At 37.6% G+C, this 14,611-nt stretch overlaps 1 protein-coding gene across 3 annotated transcripts in view; it reads left to right on the top strand.

The window, feature by feature from the left end:
• tbc1d5.L (TBC1 domain family member 5 L homeolog) overlaps window positions 1-14,611 on the top strand; it is a 286,202-nt gene that overhangs the window by 246,377 nt on the left and 25,214 nt on the right.

The following is a 14,611-nucleotide window of genomic DNA, read 5'->3' as shown; positions in this document are numbered from 1 at the left end:
TCTTTTATGATGTTTGTAAAATATGTAATTAAAAGTTTAATTTTGTCTATATTTCAGATAACCATATGCTTTATCAAAAGTATAACCAGATGGGGGTGTGGAATCTTATTTGTCAGTGTGAATGAACCCCTGTGCCTGTGTCTTTTACTTTGCATTAAGCAATGGAACTATTGAGAAGTTATATTTTTCTTGCTGTTAGTTTGTGTTAGTGACCCAGGCAGGCATTCTAGCTCCCAATGTTTCTTGTTTGCATAGTCACAACCATCCCAAAACACTCCAGAGGTATCATAGGATGAGGGAATTAAAGGGCAACCTCACAGAGAAGGTAATGAAAGTATGCAGACATACAGTAGCTGCAGTAGGAACACCAGCCTATTTTTATATAGTGTATATATTTTTTTATAATATAAAATATATTATAGCAGCACATGTGGCGACTATCCCATGTTTACAGAGCTATAAATTAGGCCCTGTTGGTTCCATAAATATAGGCTGATGATTTTGCTGTCTGCCACTTTTGGTAGCTCTCTCTAATTTGAATATAGTACAGGTATGGGACTTGTTATCCAGAATGCTTGGGACCTGGCGTTTTCCAGATAAGGGATCTTTCCTTAATTTGGATCTTCGTACCTTAAAGGGGTTGTTCACATTCAAGTTAACTTCTAGTATGTTATAGAATGACTAGTTCTAAGCAACTTTCCGGTTGTCTTCATTATTTATTTTTTAGTTTTAGCCTTTTTCTTCTGATTCTTTCCAGCTTCCAAATGGGGGTCACTGACCCCATCTAAAAAACAAATGCTCCCTAAGGCTAAACATGTATTGCTATTGCTACTTTTTATTACTCATCTTTCTGTTCAGGCCTCTCCTATTCATATTCCAGTCTCATATTTAAATCAATGCATGATTGCAGTGGCGGAACTACTGGGGGAGCAGGGGGTGCGAGCGGGCCAGGGCCCGCACCCCCTCAGGGCCCCCCGGCAGTCCGTTTGCCACTGAAAATGCGGCCACACGGAGGGGGGCGGGGCCCGGCTGCACCTCACGCACCAGGGCCCGCCCCCCTCTAGGATCGCTACTGCATGATTGCTAGGGTAATTTGAACCCGAGCAACCAGATTGCTGAAACTACAAACTGGAGAGCTGCTGAATAAAAAGGTAAGTAACTCTTCTGAGACTCTCAAATTGTCTCAGAATATCACTCTCTACATCATACTAAACATTAACGCAAAGGTAAACAACCCCTTTACGTCTGCTTAAAAATAATTAAAACATTAAACCCAGTAGGATTGTTTTTACTTGAATACGGATTAATTATATCTTAGTTGGGATCAAATACGAGGTGCTGTTTTATTATTACAGAGAAAATAATCATTTTATAAAAATATTAATTATTTGATTACAATGGGATATGGCCTTCCCGAAATTTGGAAGTTTCTGGATGATGGGTTTCCAGATCAAAGATCCCATACCTGTATAAAAGTTTACCATGTAAGGAAAAATAAGGCAGATTAAACCATCCTTTTAATTAGGGTTTATTTTGTCTTTAGGTGTAGCTAATAAAGCACAGTAAGTAACACCGGCATCTAGCAGTTTGTGTTTTATTTGTATCTGTAGGTACGGATTAAAAATCTATTAAAAATCATTACTTTAGAAATGGCAGCCTCTCCTTAATAAGGGCTTTCAGTTAGGCAGAACATAAATTTGATAAAGGCTCCATTTGTATACCTTTCTTAAAGTTCATTGCAATTATATATGCTCATACTTGCGAAGCAGCTGGTAGAAATAAGTTTAATACGGCTGTAGTCGTTTCATTCCAGGCAATATTTTTAAGCACCGGCACTTAAAGTCGATCATCCCACGGCGCAGGCTGCCCAAGGAGGCACTTTTATATCAAAACAGGAACAACATTATAGTTTCTTGCTTTGTTGTCCAAAATGATATTGAAATTTAATTTGATAGGCCAATAAACAACCCGATTCTGTTAAAGAACCGTACAGGAACTGGAATGCGTTCTCATAATAAGCACATCTTAGCCTGGAGACACTTTTATGGAAATGAATATGTGACGGCTTTGTTTATCCTCTTCAGACACAATTTTTTTTTTTTATTGACAAATGAAGAGAAGAAAGGGAAAAAGCTTACACTGTGCAAAAGAAATCTGGTGAAATGTTTAATATGCAGATTTCAGCAAGTGATTAAGACTCGCTTCCTGTACATGTGGCTAACGGAGCCCTTCTAGGCAGGAACTCACACCGATTATATTGTCTGCTGGGAATTGTGCTGTGCTACCCACACGCATTCACTCTTCTGTGCTGTAAGGGCATGCTTATTATCTGTATTATCTGTCTCTGAGTGTGCTCAAATCTGCCTGATTACCTTATCCTCATCCTCATCCTCATAGTTTTGCTACATCCTTGCTTTCTTATAACTTTTACACTCAGAATAATAGATTTATTAACATTTTTATTTAATTATTTGCTTGGGATTTGTTTCTGACTCCGTAATAGCAATAGCTTTTCTTAATTTTAAGTCCAAATCTGTTTAAACACGTGCACCATTTTTTTGGTTTTATTTATAGCAATTGTACTGCATTATATAAACCAAAAAATGAGGCCTTACTGAACATGTCCAAGCCATAGAACCCACTCTTTCTACTTTTGGATGCAGAATCCCCTCCTTCATTGTTTGCAAATCAGAGCTCCTTTCTTTTTCTTTCATATTTTGTTGCCCATCGTGATTCCTATTAGTGGCAGTGTCAGACTGGGTTTCCTACAGCCCACCAGAGAACCTAACCCACTGGGCGTCACTCAATTAGACATAGATAATGCCAAAGAATATAGGTCTTTATAAAAGATCATGGTGGCAAAATATATGGGCTCATGGGAATTCTCCTAGGCTGGCACCCACTAGGGCCATACTTTAAGCTACTAAAAAAAGCCTTACCTTTTGATCCTTTCCAGCTATAGTCAGCTGATCCCAGTGGTGGCCAATAAATGGGCAACCACGTTTGGTAGTTTTAACCTTGAAAGCAGCAAGTAAGATGCAGGTAAAACGTAGTCCCTGTGTAAAATGTATAATGAAGCAATAGAATTCTTAATGAATCAGATGAAAATTGAGCATAGGACTGGCCAGATATGGGATGACTTTGACGTAGTTGGCCAGCTTAAATATATTGCAATATATGGACAAACAATCCCTGTTTTGCTTAAAGGGTAAGGCATTTTTTATTAGCTTAAGGTAGAGTCCTGCACGGTCCATTTTTGGGGACCTGTACCCGCAACCTGCAACCCGTAACCCCGACCCGCAACCCGCATTCTTACCTGCTTGGACCCGCAGCCCAACCCGCAAGTACCTTATCCACAACCCGGACCCGCGACCTGCTGACCATCAAGAATCAGGAAGTGCTGTCATTGTAAACTGGAAGGGACATCATCGGAAGTAGCCGTGATCAGAAAAAAAGGAGTAAAACAGGAAGTGCTGTCATTGTAATCCGGAAGTGACGTCATCGGAAGTTGCCGTGACCAGAAAAAAGGAGTAAATATCGCTATTGAGAAGACCCGCGGCCAACCTGTGACCCGCGGAACCACAAACCCTCGTCTATACCCGCACCCGGAACTTTTATCCGCAACCCACAGGGTACCGCAGGTTTTTGCGGGTACCCGACCCGCTGCAGGACTCTGGCTTAAGGCACAAAATGTCCTAAATATATTGATAATGGGTTGAATGCAGAGCACCTCTTGTATTTGTCTATATGAATTTAAAGGACACAACCTCATTACACTCCCACTTAATGGTTTAAAAAAATTGTGGTGAGCACAACTTTCCCTTGTTTGTTATAGGGCCATACTTTGGCAGGCCATTCACCCTTGCTTAGAAGCAAGATACAGTAAATGGGATAGTGATTGGACAGGCTCCTGAAAATTCCATAAGATGCATATAAGTAGACCAAAATGCAGTCTTATCATATTTGTGGCCTTGCACTTCGCAAAAGTTAGGACAAGTGGAAGGGTGCCTAGATGCCTCTCCCCTGTCCGGCCTGTGTCTAGCCAGATTTTACCTTAGTGCACCCGTATGAACACCCCAAATGAACACCTCATATTCATTCTATTCTCATGCTATAGCTCCTAGTCGCTAGTGCCCTGGAATCTAACAAATCATCTGTGCGGCTAGGAGGCATGCCTCCCCTTAATTTATACTGCCCTAGGCCTGGGCCTATGTGTCTGCCACAAATCCTGGCCTGGTAGTGACAGTTCTGTGTGCTCCAAAACAGAAAGCAGAGGCCTCGGTCTATTTGCCCAATGCCTGACTCAGTGGGCAGAGTGCAAAAAAATGGGTGATTGCTTTCTTTTTTGTACTTTGCACAATGTGTGGGGCATTGTAAATGAGTCCTATCGTCTCATGTCTGTGTATGGTTCGAATCGATATATTGCATACAGACTCTGAAAATACTAATTTCTCCATTTGTTATCCTGGGTAAAATAAAAAAATAATTTGCTTCCCATTTTATTTATAATAATCTAAAAGAAATTCACTGAGCATTTTGATCCATTTTTTTGTAACCATAGCTGCATTTGCATTTTCAAACTCTTATACCTTGACATTTAGTAAAATCCCAAGCCAAATTATATGCATATTGTCAGATTCGTGCTGCAGTGTTGTGATATTTTTATAGACTGGCTCTTGTTCACTAGAATATCAGGAGATATGGTAAACAATTCTGTAGTGATAACTGTAAAAGGCAAGCTAATTACTAGAGGTAGTTAATCACTGTTTAATGCAGTGCAATTAAACAGAATTATTGATCACATCTAATTTTCATAAAAGCCCATTGTACTTGACATTATCTGCTGGGTTTTTAGTTTGTTCCGTGTATCTGTATTATTTATACTGTGTATATGAGTGACTGTATCCCAGGTGTGGGATTCCTTATCAGAAAACCTGTTATCCAGAAAGCTTTGAAATAAAGGAACACCATCTCGCATAGACTCCATTTACAGCAAATCTGATTTTTAAATTTGATTTCTGTTTTTTTCCTCTGTAATAATGAAACTCTACTTTGTACTTGATGGTAAATAAACTGCACACATACATAGTATCCTATTGGGTTTATTTAATGTTTACTTCATTTTATTAGACTTAAGGTTTGATGACCCAAATTACGGATATATGCCATATCTTAAATACCATGAATCGCAAGCATTCCGGATAATAGATTTTATACCTGTATATGCACATACACCAGAAATTTCTTAATATAGTTAACCCTGTAAACACAATCAGCTCACCTAAATACATAGATCACCCTCAGGGCTGTGTGGCTACTACTGTATAAATCCAGACCTTTGTTTGGTGTGTTTTGCCAGAGTGTGTAACTGTAAATAGAGATGCATTCTACTTTGCTGCATGACCTATAATCTACAGTATGTAATAATAATAATTTCATATATCTGCAAAGTGACTGGATACTCAAATATCCATAATACAGGTATGGGATCCATTATCCAGACACGTGTTATCCAGAAAGCTCCTTCTTTCTCTGTAATAATAATAATAAACAGTACCTTGTACTTGATCCCAACTAAGATATTATTAATCCTGATTGGTGGCACAACAAGTCATTCAAACCACTGCCTGGTTGCTAAGCTAAACAAGAGCCTAGCAACCAAATGGCTGCTGAAATTCCAAACTGAAAAGCTGCTGAACAAAATGCTAAATAACTGAAAACCACAAAAAAATTAAAAAAAAAAAACAATTGCAAATTGTCTCAGAATACCAATGTCTGTCATACTAAAAGTTCATTTGTAGCATTGTACCATTTGGGAATGTGTATAGATATAGATAGAAAAGTATCAGGGTCCTCTTTTTAAAGGGCCATTCACTTTCCAGTTGAATTAGACAAATTATAGGGGCATACTTTTGCATGAGGTACATGTATTTGTAAGGTTAGTGAGAATATTTACAAAAACTCAAATTTATCTCATCTTTTTATTAAACCAAGCTCAACCAAGCTCAACCAAACTCCCATCCATGATTTTAAACTTATTTATTAATAAAATAACTTTGGTGCAGAAAAGCCTCTATAAAATCGAGTGAAAACTTGAATCAGGCACATTTTTTGGATTTGACTCCCAAATCAATAAATTTTTTCGCCTGAAAATCCCGAATCACGGTATCTTCAAATTGTAAAAGGGACATCTGCCATTGACTTCTACTTGATCTTGGCAGGTTTGAGATGGTGGATTCGGACTTTAGCAGCTTAGGGGTATAATAAATCTCAGAATTCTAGGTTTATTTTCCTCTAAAAAATTGAGTTTCTCCCCCAAAAACCTCAACCAGAAAAGATTTGGTTTAATAAAGTTTAATAAATAACCCCCTAAGTATTCATATGAAAAAATATCTTGTACTTGATATCATTTCTACCCAAACAATTCTGCAGAGCAGTGAATCTACTTTCCCAGCTCTATCATAGCTACATTCACATAAGATAAATATAAAACATGTATATGCTCACAAGTTTTTAAGGGCGAAAGAGCAAAATACTAGACTTACACGACCAAGGACAGTGGGTCCTTGTGAGGCATCTTACGGCTCCTGTGTTTGACGCATGCGTTTTCCCAAATGCGGGAGATTAAGTGCAAGTAATAAGAAGTCCTGGATGCCAAGCCATATAAAATGTCTGTAGTACCCGAGTAAACTGACTGTTGGAGTGGAAACGAATTAAAAGAGGACCGGAGTAGAAAGATAAGCAAATAAATAACAAGAATAATGGTCAATTTGAAGGCTCAGAGTCAATCTGTGTTTTGATTGCTGGGGTCAGTGATCCACGTTTGTAGGTCAGAAAGAGCAAAATAGGAAGGCAAATACTTTTATGCAATTATGGGATCCGTTATCCAGAAAGTTCCAAATTAGAGGAAGGCCATTCATATACTCCATTTTACTGAAATAATTCACATTTATAATTGATTTCCTTTTTTGCTATAATCAAAGAAACACTACCTTGTACTTGATCCAAACTGAGATATAATTAATCCTTATTGATGGCAAAACAAGTCTACTGGTTTATTTAAGTTTTTAGTAATATGGCGATCCATATTACAGAAAGATCCTTTATCCGGAAAACCCCAGGTCCCGAGCATTTTCGATAACAGGTCTTATACCTGTAACTATAATAAATAAAAACACATGTGGACCAAATAAAAATGAATCTATGTCTATAATATGCAAAAGGTTTAGTTAGAACTGAACTTCTACTTTAAAAGGAGAGACCACCTTCTTCAGATGTTTTATCTTCTTTGTGACCTATTTACTGTATGAAATACAAATATATATTTTCATTTTGAGAAGATTTGCACAGCCTCTTCATTATACACACTAAAATGCAAGGAAGACATCAATACAGAATCTTGTACTAGTGTCAGAATCATTCCATCAAATCCAATTCAGTGCACTGATCTGAAAATACTGTACAGGTAAATGCCATAAGTCGTTGCTATAGAACAGAAGTATTGTTACTGATGAAGCTGCTTTAGCGCTGAGTATCTAGTAAAGCCGTCACATTACATTTCTCAAAAGGTAATTAAAGATCACAGTAAAAACGCAAAAAAGATGGTCCAAACTCAAGTATAAAGAAGGAATGTTGTATTGTGCCCATCGGAAAATATCTTGTTGTACAAACCAATAATTATATAATTTTATAATATAAAAAAAGATCACAGTTAAATGTATATTGACCTGCACTACTTGACATTTCGACATATAATTGCATAGAAACTAACAGCAATCTTATGGATCAGGAATAAATAGTGACAGCGCTCTTCCTGGATAAATCAATAAGGGACAGATTCAAGCAGTCCTCTGTTCTTTTGTTTAATTTTATTCTGTGTTTTCCAGAAGTATTCAGACTATAGGCTACATTGTCACTTACTTGTGTTAAACAATGACCACAAGTGCAAAGTATAAGCTTTAAAACAAAAAAAGGAGATCTGGTTGCATTGTGTTTTTACCCACAATGCAGTCGGGTCTCCTCCAGGATAGCAGGTGCCTACATACTAGTGTTAGATGTATCTTGTGTGCTGTGCAACAAGTTGGTGGCTAAACAGCGTCCGTAGTGTACACAAAACAACATTGTTGTACTATGTATGTGTCTGAACAACTGATAACCCTATGACGTATTGAATCACAATGAGGTGTTTTTGGTTTGATTGATCAACCTTGATGCAATCACTTTCAAAATTGATCTTCCAGGGTGATTTTGAAGAGAATTTTTAAGCCCATAAAACCCACAGAAGATTATAATAGTTGAGTAGGGAATTTATCAGCAGCATGCTAATAAGTGTGCTCTAGGCGGGGGCTGAGAGCTGGGTTGCCTAGGGCGTCCGACTGGCTTAGCCCAGAGATTCAGAGTTGCCAGGTCTAATTTTCAAAACCAGCCAAAGTAAGCTACAAAACCAGCCCAAAACTAGCCAAGAAGCACTTCAAACGTTTCCCAAAATAGCACATGCGCAATGAAAAATAAATCTTAAAAAAAATTAGAGAATATATGTGAAAATACACTTTTTTTTCGAATTTTCACTGTTTCACAAATTTTTACATGAAGCAAAATGGGACAGATTTGCCCGTAACCAGGGGCGTAACTACAGAGTGGAACCCAGGAGGTATAGGGGACCCATCAGGCCCTAATACATATACCATTTCAATAAATATTAATAAAGCAGGTCAACTCTAGACATTTTGGTGGCCTGCAGATTTTTGCCCCAAAATTGTTGAATCCGAAAATGCGAGAATGCTTAAGAGTCACTGGAGACGGGGGTACAGAGCCCAAAATCTGGTAACTCCCAACTTTTAAAAAAGTCAGTCCCAATGCATGCTGGGTATTGTAGTCTTACATTAAACTTGCCAGTTAGCTTACTGCTAAAAAAAACAGGCACATTAGGGCAAAAACTTTGGTCAAAATACAAACCAGCCAAAGGTCCAAAAAGTAGCCCAAATCCGTACCTTGGCTAGTTTGTACTTTCAAAACCCGACTGGGCTTTAGATTTGTAGCCCAATTTGGCTGGAAAACCGCCAACCTAGTAACCCTGTGGAGATTGGACAATCCAGGTTGAAGGAGCAAGTCTGAGCTAGTGGTCCCGTGAAGGCTGAGGCCCTCTGTATTTTTCCTTGTGTCCCACCAGCTGAGGTCAACACTGGTTGCAAGCTTCTGTCAATATACATTTTTATAAAACCTGATTAAAGGGCATGTAAAGTCTAAAATGAAATAAGGCTAGAAATGCTGTATTTTGTATACTAAATATAAACATGAACTTACTGCACCACAAGCCTAATCAAACAAATAATTTATGCTTTCAAAGTTGGCTACAGGGCGTCACCATCTTGTAACTTTGTTAAACATCTTTGCAAGACTAAGACTATGCACATGCTCAGTGTGGTCTGGGCTGCTTCGGGTTGTCATAAACAAAGCTGCTTGAGTTCTGCATGGCTGGGAAGTAAGGCGGGGGCTCCCCCTGCTGTTCATAAGTATGATTGTTTCCCTGCTCAGCAGTTAGGGACTGTCTGACAATTCCTATCCACAGCAGTAAATGAAGGGGGGATTTCACTGCATACAGTCAGGTTTCTTATAAAAACGGTGCACATTTTTTTAATTAAAGTATATTGGAGATAGGTTTCTTTTTCATTAAAGAAAGTAAAAATGGGATTTAATTTTTTTTGCCTTTTCAGGCCCTTTAATGACGAATTAGTTCATCATTTTAGTAAGTAAGAAACAATAAAACCCATTAAACATTTTATTTGAGAATACCCTTATACCCAATACCTGTTACTGCAGTCTGTTTTCATACATATAGTGCAATGTTGTGCAAATGGGACTTTATACATTTGGTTATGCAATTCAGTGGAACTGATGGCATTATCTGTTTTTTGCACATTTTGTAATCTCAGTATAGTCTTAACTCCACCCAAATGAAATAAATGTACAGTTTTGAAAAAACACTTGTTAGGTTCCTGCCATGTGTTGCATCACTCTTTTATTCAAACCTCACATGAATACATCATTTCCAGTTCCAGAGTGCTGGATTATAATGATTATAATGCCAGTGTTTACTGTGTTTGTCTTTACAGTTTGCACTAGCTGTCGAGGGATGTAGAGAGATGCAGTTCAGCAGCAGCTGCTGCCATAAGCTGTACAAACGTAATTTAGAATAATACTGTGGGTCCTATAAAGATGATACTTCATGCCGTCAGCATTCTTTGGTCATACACTATAAAGTGACTCGAGTTAAAGTGACTTGCATTTCAGAATTACAGTATTTCATGTGATCACTCACTTTGGAAACTAGCCACCAGGGGGCAGCATTGCTCAGTAAATAGGACAGTCTTTTTTCCCTTTGGATTAAAGGAGGCTGCTGCAATGTTTCATGTTTAGATTAGACAAAACTAAAGCTGCAGAAAATATGACAAACTGAAACATTTTGTGCAATGCAGCCAGGTGGCGCCATTGCTTGGTTTTTGGAAGACTTGTTTGATTTTAGTGTTGTTTTCATCTCTTTGTTAACTGGTTTAGTTATTATATTTACCATATTTCTATAGTTATGCCACACACACATAATGCCATCGCTCAGCCCTAATGAGAATAATTAGCATATGAAAATATTTGATGTTTTCCTTGGTTTCTTTTTACTACCCTGTCATTCCTTGGCTTGAATGTTAATTAAGAGAAGCACCAACATCAGAGTTAGAGTAGAATTAAGGCATTCATTTAGCATTAGAATTTGACTTTTTTTGTCAATGGATAATATTTATTGTAGCAAAGCAAGCAGCATGTCAACCCTTTATATGTTTTCACTCAGCCTAGAAAGAAGTGACTACATAGGGGGCAGATGTAACTCTTTTTGAAACTCTTTTTCACAAATCATACTTTTTCTCTAAAGAAAATATATATTTCTCTAAAAAATTGAGATTTATTAAGTGTAAAAACCAAAAAAAAAACAAATGCAAAACTGCGCCAAATAAAGCTGTCGATGTCCCATAGACGTCAACAGAAGCTGCGCTGATACTATTGGACTTTTTTTACGCCTTTCAGACTTTGAGGTTTTTGGATTTTTTTTTGTTCGTAATTTCCTGAATTTTTAGAGGTTTTAGAGACATTCCTATTTTTTTGGTACATCGCGGGTTTTTTGTTTGTACTTTTTATGTTTGGATATTTTAATAACTTTCATGGTATTTGTGGTTTTAGAGAAATAGAGTTTAATCGTGGTGTCAAAAACCTCTAAAACCACTAAAATGAAACCTTTAATAAATAGGTCTCCAAGGGGTCAATATACTAACATTCAAATTTCTATGTTTTCACAAATTGAATTTTTCTCTGAAAATTCATTTTTTTATTTCTCTAAAACTTAAAAAATTGAGATTTATGAAATGTAAAAAACCACAAAAATAACTCTAATACAAAACTTCAGCAAGTAAAAGCAGGCAATGTCCTATATAAGTCATTGGGAGCTGTGCTGATTCTATGGATACCTTTTTTTTTTTTTTTAGCCTTTCAGAACTTTAGAGGTTTTTGGATTTTTTTAACTAGTAATTACCAAAGAAACTCAAATTTTTCAAGGTTTTTGGATTTTTAGTGCAACATTCAGTGTTTTTTTCTTCTGTGCTTTTTATATTCTGATCTTTTAATAAATTACAAGGCATTTGTGATTTTAGAGAGTTTAATTAGAAAAAAAAAACACTGAAATGAGAATGTTGATAAATGGGCCTCCCAAGATCTCAAACTCCAATTAGGGTTTCCAGAACTAAAAATATTTGCGATTCATTAATCTCAAAAAACTGAAATGTAAAAATTCTGCATTTAAAAGTTGGCGAGTTCATTTTGAGGTCAGTTTTACTAGGTAAAATTCAAGCGAGTCTTTCTATTTCAGTTTTTCAAAAAAATATATTTTGTTTCCAAATTAAATGATTGGGTTCTGTTCAAGCTCAGAAATAAGATGTTAGAATTTTTAATCCCTGTTGGCAATTTGCACAGGAAAGTATGGATTAATAAGGAAAATATTGAATGCTTAAAAATTCACCAGTTTGATATTTGAGGTGTCCTTTAAAGCAATAGTGATAAGGCAGGACATTTTAGCTTATGCAGGAGTATTAGTATTATCCCCAGGACCTGATCTATCAGCAACGGAAACTAGTTTTGTGAAAACATCTGTATATTTAGAAATACAGACCTGACTATGCATAGAACATTTGAGACAGTCTGAAGTGCAGTGTTTCTTTTGACAGAGGACTCAGAGCAGCATTACTTTGAGGGTTTACTGGTGTATTTATATAGACCTTTCTGATAAAGCTTACTTAGTTTTAGTCTTTTCTTCTCTTTTAAAGGGAGTGATATACTGCTTTTAATACCATCTTCTTGTTTTTAAGATTAGCCTACAGGGCACCTGTGTTTATAGGCCATTTCAGGTAAAGTGTTATCCATATCACATGGATATTTTTAAATATTTACGTTTATTTTGATGTCAAATGTTCACGTTAGACCCAGCCTGTATTTGTGAATGTTGGTTATATATTCTATCAGGGCCGTTCTCACTCTGAAAGTTGCACAGCTTACTGACAGTGACCTGGACTACAGCAGATCTAAAACAGTACAATATGTGACTGAAATAAAGGAAATTAGCAATAAACCTCAATCAATAACTGGTTCCAGTTCAGAAAACCCCATGCTCATTATATATAGAATTTCATAACCCACATACAGGAGAGTAGAATAAATAGACTGTATAATAGTGCTACAGAGTTAGCCTTTTCTGTAGGCTGTGTTCATTCATCTCCTTCCTCATTGGCCTCCATTCCCTTCCTCTTGTCATGTGAGTACAGAGCTGATTTATAGGAATTTGGGAGTTGACCATTAGTCTGGAACTTCTTTCTTTATAATTCAGTGGCTTTTACTTGTATTTGGCAAATTCCATGTTCCAACATTGCAGTACAGATTATTGGGTTCTATGAGCAGGTGCTACAGGGCTGTAGTGCAGTGCTACCTGAATGTAATGCGTTTAAGCCCATATATTATGCGACCACCTCCTCCCCCTTTCATGGTGGGTGCAAATTACACCTGCAAAATTGGCATTTTGGGTCAAGCTCAAATCTTTGCAGTCCCTACTGGCAATGCAAACAGTTGCACCTAAAAGCACTGACCACAAATGAGGCTGTACTCCATAGTGGGATAGAGGCAAAAATAGTTTTTTTTTAAAAAGTTTTGGATTTTTATCAGGAAAACTCCGGGCCCTCTTGCTTCTAACCATTTGGCCTATTTCATGGTCATTTCCTATTTCTTTAAGAGGCTTAATAATGCAACAATAGAGTACAGTAATTAGATATAAAAGACTAGGAAAATAAAGAGGTTGAGTGAGGAGAGTAGGAATAATAGTTTGAAAAGTGGACCTATAGTCTAAGGTTTTCTGGTTGGCCCCTGGCTTCCCAGTCCGACACTGACTAGCACAATGTTTTCAGGCACCATCAGGGCAGGGCCAAGGTATTTTGACACCCTAGGCAAGGGCTTCATTCAGTGCCCCCCCACCCGGTCCTGCCTGTGCCAGCAGCCATCATGTTGCCCCATGTATCCGTGCCAGCACATATATTGCCCCGATTTGTACCTATGCCAACAGCAGTCAATCCCTCTGATTGCACCCAAACCCCCAATCTGTACCTGTGCCAGCATAAGCCAAAACATCCATCATATTGTTACCCCAATCTGTACCTATGCCAGCGGCAGCCAAAAAAATCCATCATATTGTCCCTAATTTGTAACTGTGCAAGCAGCAGCCAAAAAATCCACAATATTGCCCCTAATCATCTGTTTACCTGTGCCAGCAGTAGCCAAGATATTGCCCACAAATATGTACCTGTGCCAGCAGCTGCCAAGAGGGAGGTGGGGAGTGATTCTGTCTGCAGAACGAATCACGGGCAAGAGGGGGCTGGAACAGGCAGTTTATAAAATCTATAAAAGGCCAAGCAAACCAGGGATTAATAAAAAATCCCCTTAAAAGTGCGCCTACTCTGCCTGCCCCTTGCTCCGGCCTTGAGCTCCATGGTAGAATTTAAAAAGTACGCAGGAGTGGCCACATTAAACAATTACATTTGACCTGTCAAATGCAATAATAATTTTAAAAACAATATTCTAATTGGTTGATATAGATTTTTTTTTATTATGTAAAATGTACTCTCCTTGGCCTCTCTTAAAGACCTGCATGGCAGTGCCCTACATTGATTTTATTAAACCCTCATGTGCATTTTATAGATGTTTATGCCACTGACTTTCAGAACGCTAGACCCTGGCCATATTAAATGGGTCATTTTGTTACTCAAAATAAAAGGCATTCCTCATTTGGTGCTATTTTCCCATTCAGTCCTTTCCAGGGCTTTGCATTATAAACGTCAGTGAGAACTGATTTAAGAGACACTTGGAGCCATTTATATTGGCATTAGAAATGCTGCAGCTGCACCAGGCAGATTGAGGAAATATGATATGGAAGAAACAATGGGGGTGGTTGGAAATCAGCAATTTCCAGTGAGCTCATAAAGAGTTTGATTCATGTTGCCTGAATATAATGTTAGTAAAGCAGTGCAAGGTA

Source organism: Xenopus laevis, chromosome 6L, assembly GCF_017654675.1.
Source record: "Xenopus laevis strain J_2021 chromosome 6L, Xenopus_laevis_v10.1, whole genome shotgun sequence".
Taxonomy (NCBI): Eukaryota; Metazoa; Chordata; class Amphibia; order Anura; family Pipidae; genus Xenopus; species Xenopus laevis.
Note: the sequence above shows the minus strand (reverse complement) of the source record. Positions and strands in the feature narration are given on the sequence as shown.